Genomic DNA, 18,481 nt, shown 5'->3' with positions numbered 1-18,481 from the left:
CAACACCATTCTACTAAGGGGTCATCTTCACTATGTAATGATGTTTGATGCTATTTTTTTTATAGTACCTCTTGAACTCCAGGCTTGTATACTCTCCTTTATTATCAGACTTCAAACACTTCACTGACTGTCCTATCTCCTTCTCAACCTCAGCTCTCTAGACTTTAAACTAGGTAAATATCTCTAACCTTTTTCTAATTAGATACACCCATATTCCCCTGGAGAAGTCATTTATAAAGGTGACAAAATACCTAGCTCCACCCCAAACTGAAACAGATGTCGGTCCCAATACATCCAAGTAAATAAGCCCCAAAACACCTTCACTCTGCTTGGTACTACTGGCAAACCTTACCCTATGCTGTTTGCCATAGATACAAGGCTCACATAGGTCATTTTTATCCTATTTGAGTGCTAGAATCAGACCTCTCCTACTCAATTCTGTGAACCCTCGATTACTCAAGTGATCCATATTAGGATCTGGTGATGCAGCAAAATATAGATTTCAAAATTTTTTAACATGCATTCAGTAAATGAAAGCAAAGTTTAATAATTAGACTTAATCACTGAAACTCAAAACCATAGGAACCCCTTGACGATTAATAATCAAATCACAAAATCATGCATATAAGGAAAAAATCAGAAGTCATATACCACCATAAAGATCATGAACAGGTGATTTTGAGATCTTCAGGAGACTCCAAAGCAGAAGCCCTCCGACGGTGATCTGCACAGGATTGACCAGAGCCCTTCCCAACTCGTCATGGTGCTGCAGCCTTCTTCCTGAGTGTGCTGTAGATAGTCCTTTGCAAGAACTTGAAACACCATTGCTTGTATACCTTCATGACCTCTACTAGGACTACTCTAGAAATTCTTTCTCAAAGTACCAAACCACACTCTAATCAAATTTTATATTCAACACATGAACAATCTAATTTTAGGACAAGTATCTCATACTTTCTTTTTTTTTTTCCTCTCTTCCTTTCTATTTTTCCTTTCCTTTCCCTTTCTATTATCACTTCAGATTTTTGCTATCACATCCTCATCTAATCTCACATCCAAAATAAATTTTGGATGGATTTTATACCATATGGGGCACGCCTTACATAAGGGATGAAGGGGCACCACATAAGACATCAAGGGATGCCAACTCTTGGCGTCCCAACTCCCTAACACGGTGAAATAAATTTTTTCAGCATGGAAACCCAAGTGTTAGGTGTGGAATAAGAGGTGTTACATCTATAGAAGGACTCTTTCTCTACCAGAAAAAAATCTGAACGCCATAAAATGACGCATGGAATTAAGGGAGAAATAAATTGGCGCAAACACATCCCATGCATCGTTCCTTTGTTTCCATAAAGAATAAATTCTTTATATAGAAACTCTAGGTGTGGAAGAGCCTTCAAGCAGAAGTACTCTTCCACTTCTGCACCAACAATATCCCAGGAGCCATCATATGGCTGGTGGAGAGAAGAAAATGCATGGATTATAAGAGGAATTAAGAGTCCCAAGTGAAGTGGACTCTTCCACTTCAACACCCAAAATAAAGGAGGCATCCAAAATAAATTGGCATGGAGTTCCTTCCAAGAGAAGGACTCCTTCTCTTCCACACCTACACATCCTGTAGCTCCATCAGATGGCACACAAAAAACTGAAATGTGTGGAATTCGATAATAAAATTAAGAGTAGATGAGAAGGACTTTTCCTTCTCATCACAATTTATTTTGGGCATGACACTTAATATGTGCATGGCTTTTGGTGTGGAGGAGGTTGGTTCCATGTGGAACACTTTCACAAAACTAGATAAAACTAATTAATTAATTAAATGATTCAAACCTAATCACATTAGGTCAAGGCAACAAGACTAGGTTAGCACAAACACCTTTGCATTGAACCTGTTGGGTGTAAAATAACCCCAGCCGAAGTTTGTAAACGGCCGACACTTCCAGGGCTTTTTCGGCTTCCAACCTTGTGTGGTGTCTTTCTGAACTCCCTCGACCGTTCGAGCTTCCATATTACCATCTGGACTTCTTCGATAATGAGCTCCTCCATTCATGTACGGGGCTGCTCCAAATGCTCTTTGGGCTTCAATATCAGTCAATTTTCTGCAGTGATCGACTATTCTCTGAATCTCTTCCAGATTTCTTCCAGCCACGATCGACTCTACTCCGAACTTCCTCCGGACTTCGTCAATGGCCAAACTTCCCCAACAGCAGGACTTCTACAATAACCAGACTCCATCCAAGTTTCTACGATGGTCGACTGCCTTTTGGATTTCATCCGAGCTCCCACGAGAGCCAGACCTCTACCCCGAATTTCTATTACAGGTGGGCTTCATTCGAACTCCTACCAGGGCTGGGCTCCATCCAAACTTCTACAGTGGGTGGATCACAGATGAACTTTTATGACGAACAGCCTCCACCAGTAGGATCTCTACTCCGAACCTCTACTACAAGCAGTCTACTCCGAACTTCTACTACGAGCGGTCTACTTCGGATCTCTACTGTAAGCGAATTTTATCTGAGCTTCTACTATAAACGAATTCCTTCCGAACTCCTATTACAGGCGGACTTCAACCGAGCTTCTTCAATAAGCGGTCTCCATACGGACTTCAATAATGCCAACTGGACTTCCACAGGACCCTTAAGACTCCTTCAGCGGACGAACCTCTGCAACACCATTCGAAGTCCACTGTCGGTCGACCCTTTGCCAGACTCCTCATGAAATCAGACTTTTCCAACAGAAAGTCCCTATCCGAGCTTCTACAGTAGATGACTCCAACCTGCAGCATCAGCACTCTAGGCACCCGACAACAGTAGACCCATCAGGAACCTCGGAAACATCCGAGCTTCTCCTGAATTGATGAGATAGAGAGCCATTTCGCTCCATCAGACATCCCAACCGAGCTCCAGCTGATAAATCCGAACTCTCTGGCAAGTCACGACAATGGCCACTACCCTACTCTACTCTCTGTAACGGATTCCGCATGGCTCCACTACTCTCTGACAAGTCACGATAACGGACACCACTCCACTCTCCATAACAAACTCCACATGGCCCTGAACGGCCCCTGACGCCACTACTCTCCATAACAAACTCCGTGTGGCCCCGAACGGCCCACTACCAGGCGGTTATAGACGTCGCTGTCAATCAGTTACGTCCTTCGTCTATAAAAAAGGACCCCCAGATACATTCTTCTCTAAGCTCAAAATTCTATCTCGAAACTCTGCTAAAATTTTCATTCGAGCACTCCATTTCTGTTGAGGCAGAGAACTGACTTGAGCATCGGAGGGTCTTGTCGGAGCACCTCCAACTCTGGTTTAGACTTCCCTTACAGGTCTCGACGGCGGACGTGACCCCACGACTCCAGCTTCTCCGATGTCGGTGGAATTCTGCACCAACAGAATTGGTGCTAGAAGAAGGGGCTGTGTCTTCATAGTACCCTTGTTCTTAAAGGAGTGCTCAACGGGACTATCTTCGGTCACCTTCTCCGATATCTACTTCTCCTTCTCCTGTCAGATATCCACCTGATGCCTCCCTGAAAGGCATCCACCAGGCGATCCACGGCCAGATCTCAATGAGCTCCACAAACTCCAGCCTCATCTCCAGTTTTCCAGGCTCCTCCTCCGACAACGACAGTCGATATGGAGCAATTCGACTTGCTGGTTCAGTAGGTCAGGGGCCTCACCGAAGCAGTGCAGGCCATGCAACAGCAGCAGCAGCCGCAGCCGCAGCGGCCGCAGGCACCATTGCAACTGGAAAGAGCATCATCGGAGTTTCAGAATCCGACAACCGGGCAGGCCACTTGGGCAAGTCACCCCATCTTCCCCGGAAAGGGAAAGCAAAAGGCGGAGAGCCCACCATTCGATCATGATTCTACCCCCGGAGAGTCCCTACCTCCGTTCCACCAGAAGATCCTCGAGACTCACAGTCGAGAGGACCTCCTGGATCAAAGATTCTGGGAGATGAACCGGCAGATCAAAGAGCTCCGCCATGCTCCCACTGCTTACGGTGAGGACATCTGCACTGACCCTCCTTTCTCTCAAATGATCATGCAGGAGCCAATCCCGTCGAACTTCAAGCTCCCCCAATTTGAGAGCTACGATAGGACCTCAGATCCGGTTGACCACCTGGAGGCCTTCCAAAGAATGATGCTGCTCCATGGCACGCCAGATGCCATCCTGTGCCGAGCTTTTCCATCTACCTTGAAGGGAGCAGCAAGAAATTGGTACTCAGCACTGAAGTTGGGTACTATCTTCTTCTTTGATCAGATGAGCTACCAGTTCGTTGCTCATTTCATCAGCAGTCGGTGTCCACAGAGAGGTTCGGAGTCCCTCATCAATATCAAGCAAAAGGAGGGAGAATCCATCCGAGCTTACATCAACCATTTTAACGTCGCCACGTTGAAGGTCCAGAACTTGCACCAATCGATCGCGATGGCCGCTCTGAAGGGCGGTCTTCAAAAGAATGATCTTCTATTTTTCTTGAAAAAAAAGTATCCCAGGGACTTTACTGATTTGCTGGCTCGGACCGAAGGATATGCCCGAGCAGAAGAAGCCTTCAAGATGAAGGATGAGGAAGCCACGAAGGAGCGGCAGGCGGGAGACTCCAGCAAGCCCATAGTTAAAAAAGGGCCGAGCAAAGCTCGACCATGTTCTCAAACTCCCTCCGGACACAAGCGTGTCCAGACTCCTCTCCGGGCTCATAGGAAGAGAAGCTCGGACCGCAGAGTTCGACGGGGCTCTCTCCCGAAAAGATTCCACAGCTACGCCCCTCTCAACGCATTGAAAACTCAAGTGCTGATGGAGGTTAGGAAGCAGCTGCCAAGGTCGGAAAGGATGTGCACACACCTCGAAAAGTACAACCCTAACAAGTTCTGCCTCTATCATCGTGACCACGGCCATGACACAGAGGAGTGCATTCAGCTCTGAGACGAGATCGAGGAGCTCATCAGATGAGGTCAGTTCGACAGATTCTTTCGATACCGACCTGAAGGTAGGAAAGATCGGTCGAGGGCCCTGTCGCAACCGGAGCCACCAAGGAGGGAGGAGCAACCTGAAGATCGGCCTCCAAATGGAATTATCAACTCCATCTCTAGAGGACCCCGATGGGGAACAGACCTTCCGAAGCTATAGAATTTGAAAAATCTATGAATGTATTACCAATAACTTTGCCTTAAATAAAAGTTTCTTTTATATTTGCATATCTTTTCTTTTGGCATGAGCTCATAACGACAGGGAGTAGCTCCTTCCGACAATCGAAACTAAGCATGTTAGGAACAGGAGGAGGACCTCATCCTAACATGAATAAAGTCGAAGGCTCGGTTACTTAAAGACCAGATGGAGGGAGAGGTCCTTACAACGGCCCTTATGTGCCCCCACAGCCATGTTAGGAACAGGAGGAGAACCTTGTCCTAACATGAGCAAAGTTGAAGGTCCGATTACTTAAAGATCGGATGGAGGGAGAGGCCCTTACAACGGCCCTTATGTGCCTCCACAGCCATGTTAGAAACAAGAGAAGAACCTCATCCTAACATGAGCAAAGTCGAAGGCCCGATTACTTAAAGATCGGATGGGGGGAGAGGCCCTTACAACGGCCCTTATGTGCCCCCACAGTCATATTAGGAACAGGAGGAGAACCTCATTCTAACATGAGCAAAGTCGAAGGCCTGGTTATTTAAAGACCAGATGGGGGGAGAGGCCCTTACAATGGCCCTTATGTGCCCCCACAGCCATGTTAAGAATAGGAGGAGAATCTCGTCCTAACATGAGCAAAGTCGAAGGTCCGATTATTTAAAGATCGGATGGAGGGAGAGGCCCTTACAATGGCCTTTATGTGCCTCCACAGCCATGTTAGGAACAGAAGGAGAACCTCATCCTAATATGAGCAAAGTCGAAGGCCCGGTTACTTAAAGACTGGATGGGGAGAGAGGCTCTTACAACGGCCCTTACGTACCCCCACAACCATATTAAGAACAGGAGGAGAACCTCATCCTAATATGAGCAAAGTCGAAGGCCTGATTATTTAGATACCAGATGAGGAGAGAGGCCCTTGCAACAGCCCTTACGTGCCCCCACAGCCCTGTTAGGAACAGGAGGAGAACCTCATCCTAACACGAGCTGAAATTAACTGTCGAAAACAGGAGGAGAACCTCGTCCTGACACAAATGAAGATCCAGTCGATTAAGACCGAACAAGGAGGAAAGCCTCTTCTCTGGCTCCTCTACACTCCCACGACCCTGATTAGAGGAGAGGGAAAACCCTCACTCGAACACAAAAAAAAGAGGAGGGGAGATGAAAAGGAAAAGCGACGAGCTATACCAGTGATAAGTGAAAAATAAACTACATCAAAGACATAAGGAACCTTGTCTCAATGAGGAAGGAGACTCTTATCGAAAACCCTTAGTCGCTAAGAGGAAACTCAACACAGACTGAGAAAAAATTGACTTCCTCAAGGTAACGAGAAGTTCGGGCTCCCAAGCTCGAGCATTGAGAGGAAGCGTCAAAATCAAATAGCCTCAAAAAGACCTACGATCGTGAACAAAAAGGACAAATCAACACGACGGTGACGAGGAACCTCCAAACAATGTCGACATTGAACAAGACAAAAGATAAAAGAAGTTTGGTAAACGATGATTTAATACAAGAATAGATGAAGAATTACAAACAACGCCGATGTCGAACAAATTGGAGGACAAAATAAGTTCCATAAATGATGACTTAATACAAGAATAGATGAGGAATTACAAACAACGCCGACGTCGAGCAAATCGGAGGACAAAAGAAGTTCGGTAAATGATAACTTAATACAAGAATGGACAAGATAATGGCAAATTTTCTTTTCATTTCATTAGTGAAGTGTACATTACAAAGCCCTGAAGGCCCAAAAAAGAAAAATGACAAGAAAAAAAAAGAATACATGGAAGGATGAAAGGTAAAAAGGAGCTTTAAGGAAGCTCGGCTTCTTCTGACTTCGGGCTCTCGATTCCAGTCATTATTAGGGATTGCTTTAAGTTTTTGACTTCTTCTTCTAGTTCAATCTTTCTTAATAGCATTTCTCGGTACATCTGGTGGAACCACCGGCTTTCGCCCTCCGACTCTCGAAGCCTCTTCCTCAAGACCTTAGACTCTGCCTCGGCATCTTTGACCACCTGTTGCTCGTGGGCCAGCTGAATCTTCAGCCGCTGTAGTTTGACCTTCTCCTGTCCAAGGGCCACAGACAGTTCTTCCATGGTCCCCCTCAAGGAGCGGAGCTTGTTAGAGCCTTGTGCAGAGGTGGGCTGGACTCTCTCAGACAACTACCTCTGAAGGCGGGCAACTTCATCGGTCGTCGTCTTGAGCTTCCTTCGGTAGTCCTCTACTTACCCGCACCAGCTGACTCGATAGACGTTGTAGTTCGCCACAGCATCCTGCAGCCGCTTTTGAAGGTTGGAGAAGTTTTTTGATCAGTCTCGATCGCGTTCGGCCTGAGTTGCGAGCCAGGATGAGCTCCCCTTCAACTGACCGATCTTCTCCCATGCAGTCGCTAGCTCAATTTCAAGAGAGCTGATCTTGGAAGTCTGAGTCCAAGATCGATCGCTGGCACATTTTCGAAGTTCCTCAAGCTGCACCACGAAGTCGGCCTTCCTCCGGGTGTATTCCATGAAACCCTTTTTGTGGAGGTCCCGAAAGCGAATAGCCTCCGCAGTGACTTTCGAATGGCTCTTCTTTAGCTGGCGAAGTTCGTCATCCAGCTTCTTGGATTTCTCTGTCAAGTGACGAACTTCCCTTCTGAGGTCTCGGATCATCGACTTCAGAGGAATCCCCTGTGGTAGGGGAAGAGCTTCGGCAGGGCACTATTGTTGGGAGACAAGAGCGCCACAACTCAAATTAGTGCAAGAAGACAAAAGAGAAGGAAAAGAATGCAGAAGAAGAAAAAGGAGCTCTCTGTAAGGAAGAATCTAATTTCATTGATTAAATAGTTTTTAAGTACAAGAGAACAAAGAAAAGTCACCACAAAGAAAAAATACAAAATTAGAGGTTTCAGACCTCTGGGACAGAAGTGGAGGAGCTTGGCACCTCCGAAAGGTTGGTCACAGCAACCGCAGCAGTCGAGGAGGTCCCAACCGGAGGAGGATCGACAGTGGCTTCGAAAAGTTCGGCTTCATCGTCAGACACCTCATCCAAGAAGCCGAGGTCCAGTTCGAAAAACTTTCCGACCACCTCTTGGCAGAGCTCGAAGCCCTTGATGAAGGCATCCTGGCCGAACTGGACCTGCAGATCCTCCATCTCGGAGGAGGTCTTGAACTCCTCCACTGCTCGGGCCCCTGCCTCCGAGACTAGGGACGGGATCTGCACCTTCAGCTTAGAGACCTGCGCCTTCAGTTCGGACCTCGGCCTCTGCCTTCTTTCTTTCCTCCTCCAAGGTGGCCCTCAGATGAACGAGATTTGTCCCTTCTTCTGCAGCACCTCCTGGAGACTTGTGACCTCGACGATCTTCTCCTCGAGGCGGGCGACCTCGGCCAGGCGACCTTCCTTCGCCCGGGCTGCCTCCCTCTTGGCGATCTTCATCGCCTCGACGTTGGTGATGAGCTGGTGTCCAATCTGCAAGAGAGGTCGGGGAGTCAATATAAAGGCTAAGGAGTAAACTAAGTAAAGAAGCAAGAAGAAGAAAAAAGTGAATTGACCTACCTCAAGAAAAGATCCAAGAGAGTCCCAGACCTGCAGCTCAGGATCAGCAAGGACGATCCTGTGGATGACCTCGGGCAGAATGCACCCTTCGACTAGCCTCTTTATTAAATTTCTATTGTTGAAGGAATTTTCTCCCAGATCTTCCTCGGAGCAGTCGGCCCCCTCGATGGCAGCCTTGCGACAGCAGCTCTTGCGGGCCAGGGTCTTCTTCCTCCTCCTCCTTTTGGCCTCCGGTGCCCCCTCGGGACGAGCCTCTGGAGCGAGAACCTCGGTCGGGGGGCTCCGTGAAGAGGCTCGGGGGACTTTGGGCTCGACGTCAGAAGGGGCATCGACGGCAACGGCCACCTGAGCAGGTGCGGTCGAGCTCGTCTCTTCCATCCTGGCTCTCTTCGCCGACCCGAAAGTCGCGACACCTTTTCTCTTGTGGGTCTTGAGACCCTGGGCTAACCTCCGATCCACGCTTGTGTCCATGTCTGCAATAAAAGAAGATCGACACGGCTCAGAAATAGAATAAGAGAAAGAGGAAGCAAAAAAAAAAAATTATATATATATATATAATAATGATAGTACCGACAAGGTCAAGAGGGCTGAGACCGACGTTGAACAAGAGTTATTCTGGGGGCTGGATAGGCCTCGAGCTTACTAGAGGCTTCGAGGTCGTCCCTTTCTAGACTAGAAGCCCGACGGACGGAATCCCTCAGAGAGCCCCAGGGGGGTAATCCCAGCTCCAAGATCGGGCATCAGACGTAGAAGGACCTCTCCTTCCAGTTGTGGATAGAAGAGGGGGTGCCTTTCAACAACCCCTTTCTACCAAACTGGGGGGAGAAGTACCACCAGTCCTTTGCCGAGGGGTGACGTTTAAAAGTATAAAAAATTTTAAACAAGGAAAGGGTTGGCTGGACTTCGACTAGGCAACAGAGGGAAAGAAATCCTATCAGAAATCTAAAGGAGTTCAGTACTATAGAAACTAAAGAAATGTTTAAAAAGTGGAAGAGAGCGATGATAAAAGGCGGGAGCGAAAGTCAAAACCCGACATGAAAAGCTTCTTGATATAAATAGAAGCAGTCGGAGGGAGGAGCGCTAGCCCGATCAGTTGGCCCGGGAAGCTCCAGCTCGTACTCCAGAGAAACCCCGTACTGAATCCTAATCAGTGAGAGTTCCTCCGAAGTCAGAGAACTGGAGATGGTGTCTGGTACAAAGACCAGATGAGGTTCTTCTATAGAGCTAAGGTTTTGGGGAGATGGAACGGATGAACTCCTAGAACTGCTAGAGGAGGAAGTGCTAGAAGATATTTTGAATCAAACAAAAATCCTAAAAACTCTGAAAAAATTGGGAGAAATAAGAAATGGAAAGTTTGTGGAAAATCGAACAGATAGAATGTGACAGAAGAAAAATGAAAGAAGAACAGCAAGAGAAAAAACAAGGAGGGGAGTTCTGGAACTAACCTAGGCTAGTCCGAAGGATGCAGAGATACAGAGATGGGGACAACTCGAAAAACACCTAAGGTCGAAAAGGATGCTGAGGAAGGACGGAGCTCTCAGAAAGAAGAAGGGCACCAACAGGACTCTCAGGCAAAGTGAAATCCCTGGAGGAGGGGAGCGGGTTTAAATAGGCAGCAGGGCCTGACGCAGTAATGATTGCGGATCTCCTCTGGCCGACCTACACTCGCCGCATGTCCCACTCACCATAGCAGGTGGCTAAAAGCGGCTGACAGCTAACAGAGCCATTATTGCATCGTACCTAGAGCAACTCTCCAGCGAGAATTCTAAAAAAATCTTTTCGGATCGCCTTGATTTGAAAAGGCTCCAGCACCAGCATGCCAAACAATAAAACATCTGGAAGCAATCGAGTGCAAAAATCGAGGGAGGCAACTTCGACTGTGAAAGTTTCTCTATACTTCCTTCATTCGGAATCCGAACTCGAAAGTAGGGGGACTGGTGTTGGGTGTAAAATAACCCCAGTCGAAGTTTGTAAACGACCAACTCTTCCAGGGCTTTTCCGGCTTCCGACCTTGTGTGGCATCTTTCTGAACTCCCTCGACCGTCCGAGCTTCCATATTACCATCCGGACTTCTCCGATAATGAGCTCCTCCATTCATGTACCAGGCTGCTCCAAATGCTCTTGGGCTTTAATATCAGCCGATTTTCTACAGTGATCGACTATTCTCCGAATCTCTTCTAGACTTTTTCCAGCCACGATCGACTCTACTCCGAACTTCCTCCGAACTTTGTCAATGGCCGAACTTCCCCAACAGCAGGACTTCTATAGTAACCAGACTCCATCCAAGTTTCTACGGTGGTCAACCACCTTCTGAATTTCACCCGAACTCCCACGAGAGCCAGACCTCTACCCCGAATTTCTATTGCAGGTGAGCTTCATCCGAACTCCTACCAGGGTCGGGCTCCATCCGAACTTCTACAGTGGGTGGATCACAGATGAACTTCTACAACGAACAGCCTCCACCAGCAGGATCTCTACTCCGAACCTCTACTACAAGCAGTCTACTCCAAACTTCTACTATGAGCGGTCTACTCCGAATCTCTACTGTAAGCGAATTCTATCCAAGCTTCTACTATAAACGAATTCCTTCCGAACTTCTATTACAGTCGGACTTCAGTCGAGCTTCTTCAATAAGCGATCCCCATACAGACTTCAACAATGCCAATCAGACTTTCACAGGACCCTTCAGACTCCTTCAGTGAACGAACCTCTGCAACACCATCCGAAGTCCACTACCGATCGACCCTCTGTCGGACTCCTCATGAAATCAGACTTCTCCAACAGAAAATCCCTGTTCGAGCTTCTACAGCAGATGACTCCCGTCTGTAGCATCAGTGCTCTAGGCACCCGACAACAGTAGATCTGTCAGCAACCTCAGAAACATCTGAGCTTCTCCTGGATTGATGAGAAAGAGAGCCATTCCGTTCCATCAGACATCCCAGTCGAGCTCCAGCCGATAGATCCGAACTCTCTGACAAGTCACGATAATGGCCACTACCCTACTCCACTCTCTGTAATGGATTCCATGTGGCTCCACCACTTTCTGGAAAGTCATGACAATGGACACCACTCCACTTTCCGTAACAAACTCCACATGGCCCTGAACAGCCCCTAACGCCACTACTCTCCGTAACAAACTCTGCGTGGCCCCAAACGGCCCACTACCAGATGGTTACAGACGTCACTATCAATCAGTTATACTCTCCATCTATAAAAAGGGACCCCCAGATATATTCTTCTCTAAGCTCAAAAATTTATCTCAAAACTCTACTAAAATTTCCATTCGAGCACTCCATTTTTGTTGAGGTAGAGAACTGACTTGAGCATCGGAGGGTCTTGCCGGAGCACCCCTAATTTCGATTTAGACTTTTCTTGTAGGTCCCGACGGCAGATGCGACCTGATGACTCCAGCTTCTCCGACGTCGGCGGAATTCTGCACCAACATAACCCAATTGGAAACTTGAGTTAATTCATGTGCTAGCAGTTTAATTAACCCATTGAATTTATAATAAATTCAAATTGATTGGATCAAGACTAAATTTCTATTGTGTATGACCCATTAGGTTTCAAATCTAGCCAGTAATGGATCCAAACTCTTGACGAAACCCTAATCCGATTGGATTAGATCAGCTCAAAAGTCCCAATCAACTAGGATTCTTCCTAACTAATGCTAAAATTAAACTCTTTTAATTTTATCGAGTCTACAAGTCAAGATTGATGTCTAGCAATGTGTTATGACTATCCGAAAGATTTAGAATTTAATAAAAATATCAAAATTATCCTCCCATGGTGAGTTACCGTACAATTCAATCCTTCGATCACACAACATCCCGAAAAGGCTATGGGTTTGAAAAAATATCAAATCTAAATACCTAATCATATGTATCTCGATCAGATAATGATGACTCGATAGATAAACTAGTAAAAATTATTTCTACTGTTCATCCTTGCTCTGGCCAGAGACTTTCAGAGTCACCATCCTATGAGATCACATAGGATGTTCTCTCCACTTACAAGGAGTGAACGTTTCTTTGTTGACCACTCACAACCTCCATGCATACTTTGCCATACTCAGAATATCCCACACACATCTTAAAGTGGTGTGCCAGAAAATAAACCAAAGGGTCCATGCACACAATGTACCATGGTGATCTTGGGTCAAAGGATCACATGCACCACTCCTACTGAAGAACCATCTGTCGACATGCTGTAAGACTCCATCAGATTTTCTTTTACGAATTAGTTTCATGAACTCATTCTCTAATGAGTACCTACATCCTTGTATTAGTATCACCACATAGGTGGTTATGAGATCAACCACCCTCTCCATCGAACATACATAGGATGTACCAGTCTTACCGGCATCATCGATCTCCGACTCGATGATCCAATGACTAAAAATATTTTAGATTGAGGCTATCAAGATTTTAGGTCTCACTGACATGATCTCATCATGATCTTAAAATCACTGTCCTAATCTATGGGGTTTATCATAATCATATAAAAATAATGTAGCAAATGATAAAATATAATACCTTATATAAATAAAATAACTAATGTCATGCAAATGAGCAGGAAGATAATAAAAAAATATCTCATAGCATCCCCATGCGATTGACTTGTCGGGCACTATTCTTTCAATCTTCCACTTGCACTAAAACCAATCGCCCCTGAACCTGATGCCCATGCAATCAGGATGGTGATTACACCGCTGCTATGTATGGCTTAGTGAACTGGTCCATTATGTTGTTCTTAATATTAACTCATTTTATGATCAAATCACAAATGAGGTGAAAGAGCCTAGGATGTGCATGGGTACTCAGTGAGATGACACCCAACTTAATGATGAACCCTTCATCTGGCTACTTTCCTTTGCAATCTCTACTAACAACAATTAACTGAGTCAAACATAATTTGCTGCTTGGAACTCTTTCAATTCACTACTCCTCTAGTACTTCTCAAGTACTATGAGAATATTTTTCATAATTTTCAATAGATCCTATCATAGATCAGCCCGAAATCAATGACTATGCACAAGGTATAATTCATATCAAGCTTGGTACATTGAATATATGGGTAAATAAACTCCTTTACACCTATTCATATTGAACCCATTCAATATTAAATTCTATGTACCTAGACTAGGACAAGCCCTGCATCCACTTACACCTATCCCTATAGATGCTAAGTATATTGGATGCTTAATCCAAGTCTATTCCATGAAAACTTCTGTGATAAGCAAGCCATTGACTGAATGCAATATCGGGATTACCTTCCCAATATGCTGTATGTCACCTACATACATAACCAAAAAGTTAGTGAAACTCCCACATATCTTCTTGCACACACATATAGTTCATCTATATTTGATAAAGTCAAATATTTTGACTATCTCATCAAAAATAGAAGTATTAACTCCTCATAAACTACTTAAATTCATAAAAGCATTTGCCCTCCCACTAGAGACAACTTCTCTAGTTGGTGTATGGCAATAGCAAAAATTCAAATAGGCATCCTTGACAGCAACCTATTGGGTCATACCTATAGGTGCTTCAACTATAGTCCATACTTGATTGATGTACAGGGAGTCGATTTCAGATGACATAGTTTCAGGCAATTGTCAGAGTCACTACTCATGACTATCTCCAAATAGGTCAAAGAAAACATCATTCATAATGATGTATGGTGTACTGCCATTCACAATGATAAATTCATATTTGAGTGGTACATTACACACTCGAATTGATCTTTCGATGAGAAGGTGTGTACCATGGTCGTGCCTTATTATTGGGTACATCTAGTTGAGGATTAACTTGTGGACACTCCACAAGTAAAGATAGGATAGTTTATAGGTCTTGAACTTCTCAAGTTCAATTATCCTCCTACTGTCCCCTTTTAGAAAATTTTTTTTTCCTAAAAAGTGGCATACCTACTGACAAAACTCTTTTTGTCAAGTAGGGTGGTAGAAATAGTATCACATACTATTCTTTTAGGATAACCTATAAACTAATAAAAATCTGTTCTAGCACAAACTTATGTACATCAACTCTTTTCACATAAGTTGGGCAACCAATCTTTTGCCTTTTTCATATCTCATATGGAGTGCTCGTAATAAATTTAGATACTATCTAATTTATACAGTAATTTCTAGGACATATCCTTAAAATGAGATAATAATATTTGTGAAGCAAATAAAGAAACACATCATATCTCATATGAAGTGTCCATCCCTGGGTCGAGATATTATTAGCCTTCGAACATCCATATATTTCAGACTTAATATCTTACTTTCCCTGAGATATGTGACCATCACATATTCATTTCTTTGTTCTCATCAACATGAAGAACCACATCATTGAGTGATCGAAACATAAGACCATAACCATAAAATTTATCAGAAGAAGAGTAACTTTTACTCTTAACATTAATTTCAAATCTATGTTACAATAACATAGGAATTGAAAAATATTTCTGATAAATAATAGTCTACCAGTTTCTAATCCTTGCTAGAAGGTTATATAGGTTCCTACAGTCTCAGCATGAATGGACTATCCATTAGTGCCAAAAATAAGTAGTCACCTCACTTCAGCTTTACAGATCCAGCAAATACTTTGCATAAGAAGAAACTATATTAGGTATCACATAAAAATTTAAAGCTGAAACACTCAATGATAATTAGTTTGTATCACATATAAACTATTAGCAGATGCAACTTTTGCATCCTGCTATTGCTTCACACTTGCAAAATAATTCTTATAATTTATTACTCATAAATCCTATATCGATATTAGATACCTATAGTGAAGATATTCTTCACCTTCTATTCTTCAACCATTTCATGACATTCGATCATTTTTTTAAAAATATCTTAAGCAGTGAATATAAAGATACAAATATGTATGTAAGAACATAAAAAAAGATTACTCATGATGACATGTACAAATTAGATGAGGATATTTTATCTAATGTGTCTCCCACTATTTTAACAAATTTTAAAGCCTTCAAGTATGAAATTGAAAATCTTATCAAGAAGTTTCTTAATGGGGTTAAGATCTCAATTTCTTATAAAAAATCTTGTAGATAGCACAACAAGCTCCTATGAGTTCAAGGGTAAGTAACTCTTTACTAATTGCATCTCATGCAACTCTTAACATAACTTTTGCCTCTAAAATACTTATAGCCTTGTGGATAGCACAATAAATGATAGTATTTTAGTTAAGCCATACCCTTTAATCCTATATGATCATATCTAAATAATACTATCCTTTTGGATAGCACAATAAGGCAGCACTACCAGAATATGCCATAAGCATCACTAGGTCAACACATACCAATCACTATAGCAAGCCTTGTGGATAGCACAACAAACTCATTACAGTTCTTAATATACTCTATTGACTTAGTATGAGCTAAATACTATTAGCTTCATTATGTACCAAGACAGTATTAAGCCAGTCCCCACAGTAAGTCTTGTGGATAGCACAACAAGCCTACTATGGTTCTTGATATAATAGTGACTTAGCATGAAGAAAAGCATGGATAGTGTTCTTAACACTTCATCATTAAGACTTAATATAATTTAACTGAGGGACTTAGGTCTCAAGCACATCTTAAATATTTAATCATGCATCATATGCAATTTAAATTTAAATACTAACTACCAGCATGTAAGAGCATATATTAAAAGAAGATAAAAATTATAGACTTTGAAAAATCATCCGAGCCACAGGATGATATAAGGGTCTAACCTTAGGTGCATAATAGATTGAACCATCTCATGATCAATCTTAATACACCTCTACTCTCCAAAAGTCTGATAGTCCAGTCTTCATCACCATGAAGACTACCATGAATATTTGATCTTTATTTGAAAATAGAAAGAAATAATTTTTATCTGTTCTCAAATAATCTTTTTTCTTATAATTTTACATCATTATGTAAAAATCCCAATCAACAGTTAGAAATATAGAAAAGAAGGTACAACTGATAATATAATGCATCAGGGACGTCCAGCCCCTATCGCAACTCTTGCAGATACATTATATAATCAACTAGCATATAAGCATTCATACAAATATCCATCACATGGATATTGCATAGTCCATAATATTTTATAACAATTATAAAATATTATAACAAATAACTCATGTTATTTTAATTGTGATATCATTCAAACACATGATGTTCAAATTATATAGGCATAGGACCCATCTAGGATTTTTGATTCGGGCTCAACACTTGACCCAAAGTTCAATATTAGGTCAATCAATTATTATCCATATGAGTTAGGTTGACCAATTCTTAGGTTAAACCTAATTCAATTAGGTTAACTCAGATTCAGTCACCCATAACTCAAATCCTAATCTAATTAGGTAAATGACAAAATTTGATTAACCAAAATTAAACTTAGTTTCTAATCAAATTAGAACAATAATTTTGGTTTAATCTATAAATATTAATTCTAATCACATTAGAATAATGAATTATAGTTAAACCAATCTATCAGCACAAAAATTCTAATTGATATCTGATGCATCCTTTTCATGATCAAAATTTTTCGACCCCACACATGCCTTGGGCAACAACAAAGATGGTCGACCCATAATGGTGAGTCTCCGATAACACGGTGGTGAGCCCTTGGAACTTAAGTAAATGCATTAAATGCAAAAACCTTAATCCTTGACAATGTACATCCATATGTAGTATTCCAAGACCCCCCGTGCATCACATGCATTGTATTTCAATTCCATCAAAAATAGATCATAGGATCTAAATTAAACTTATCACACAAGTCTATAAATTATAAAATTTTATATCCAAGGTTCGATCATGGATCGATAATACTTTATCATTTACAAAATACATTAGAATCATCAATAAAATATCGATAAAAAAAATTGATTTTGATATAGTTCGAACTGGATCTAATCCATATCACAAGAATAACACTAAATTTGATTGAATCAATCAAGGATGGCTTTGATACCACTATTGAATTTTGGTGATATAGCAGAATATAGATTTTAAAATTTTTAACATGCATTTAGTAAATAAAAACAAAATTTAATAATTAAACTCAACCACCAGAACTCAAAACCCTAAGAACCCCTTGACGATTACAATCAAATCACAAAATCATGCATATGAGGAAAAGATTAGAAGTCATATACCACTATAAAAACTATGAACAGGTGATTTTGAGATCTCCACAAGACTCTAAAGCAGAAGCCCTCCAACGGTGATCCACACAGGATTGATCAGGGCCCTTCCCAACTCATCATGGTGCTACAGCCTTCTTCCTAAGGCGCTGTTGATAGTCCTTCGTAAGAACTTGATACACCATTGCTTATATGCCTTCATGACCTCTACTATGATCACTTTAGAAACTCTTTTCCAAAGTATCAAACCACACTCTAATTAGATTTTATGTTCAACACATGAACAATCTAATTTTAGGACAAGTATCTCATACTTTCCTTTTTTCTTCCTCTCTTCCTTTCTATTTTTCCTTCCCTTTCCCTTTCTATTTTCACTTCATATTTTTGCTATCACATCCTCATCTAATCCCACATCCAAAACAAATTTTGGATGAATTTTATGCCATATGGGGTGCCCCCCATATAAGGGATGAAGGGGCACCACACAAGACATCAAGGGATGCCAACTCTTGGCATCCCAACTCCCTAACATGGTGAAATAATTTTTTTCATCATAGAAACCCAAGTATTAGGCATGGAATAGGAGGTGTTACATCTACAAAAGGACTCTTCCTCTACTAGAAAAATCTGAATGCCATAAAATGGCACGTGGAATTA

The sequence above is a fragment of the Elaeis guineensis genome, chromosome 3 (genome assembly GCF_000442705.2).
Source record: "Elaeis guineensis isolate ETL-2024a chromosome 3, EG11, whole genome shotgun sequence".
Taxonomy (NCBI): domain Eukaryota; kingdom Viridiplantae; phylum Streptophyta; class Magnoliopsida; order Arecales; family Arecaceae; genus Elaeis; species Elaeis guineensis.
The sequence above is the reverse complement of the archived record's forward strand: the minus strand, read 5'-3'. Positions refer to the sequence as shown.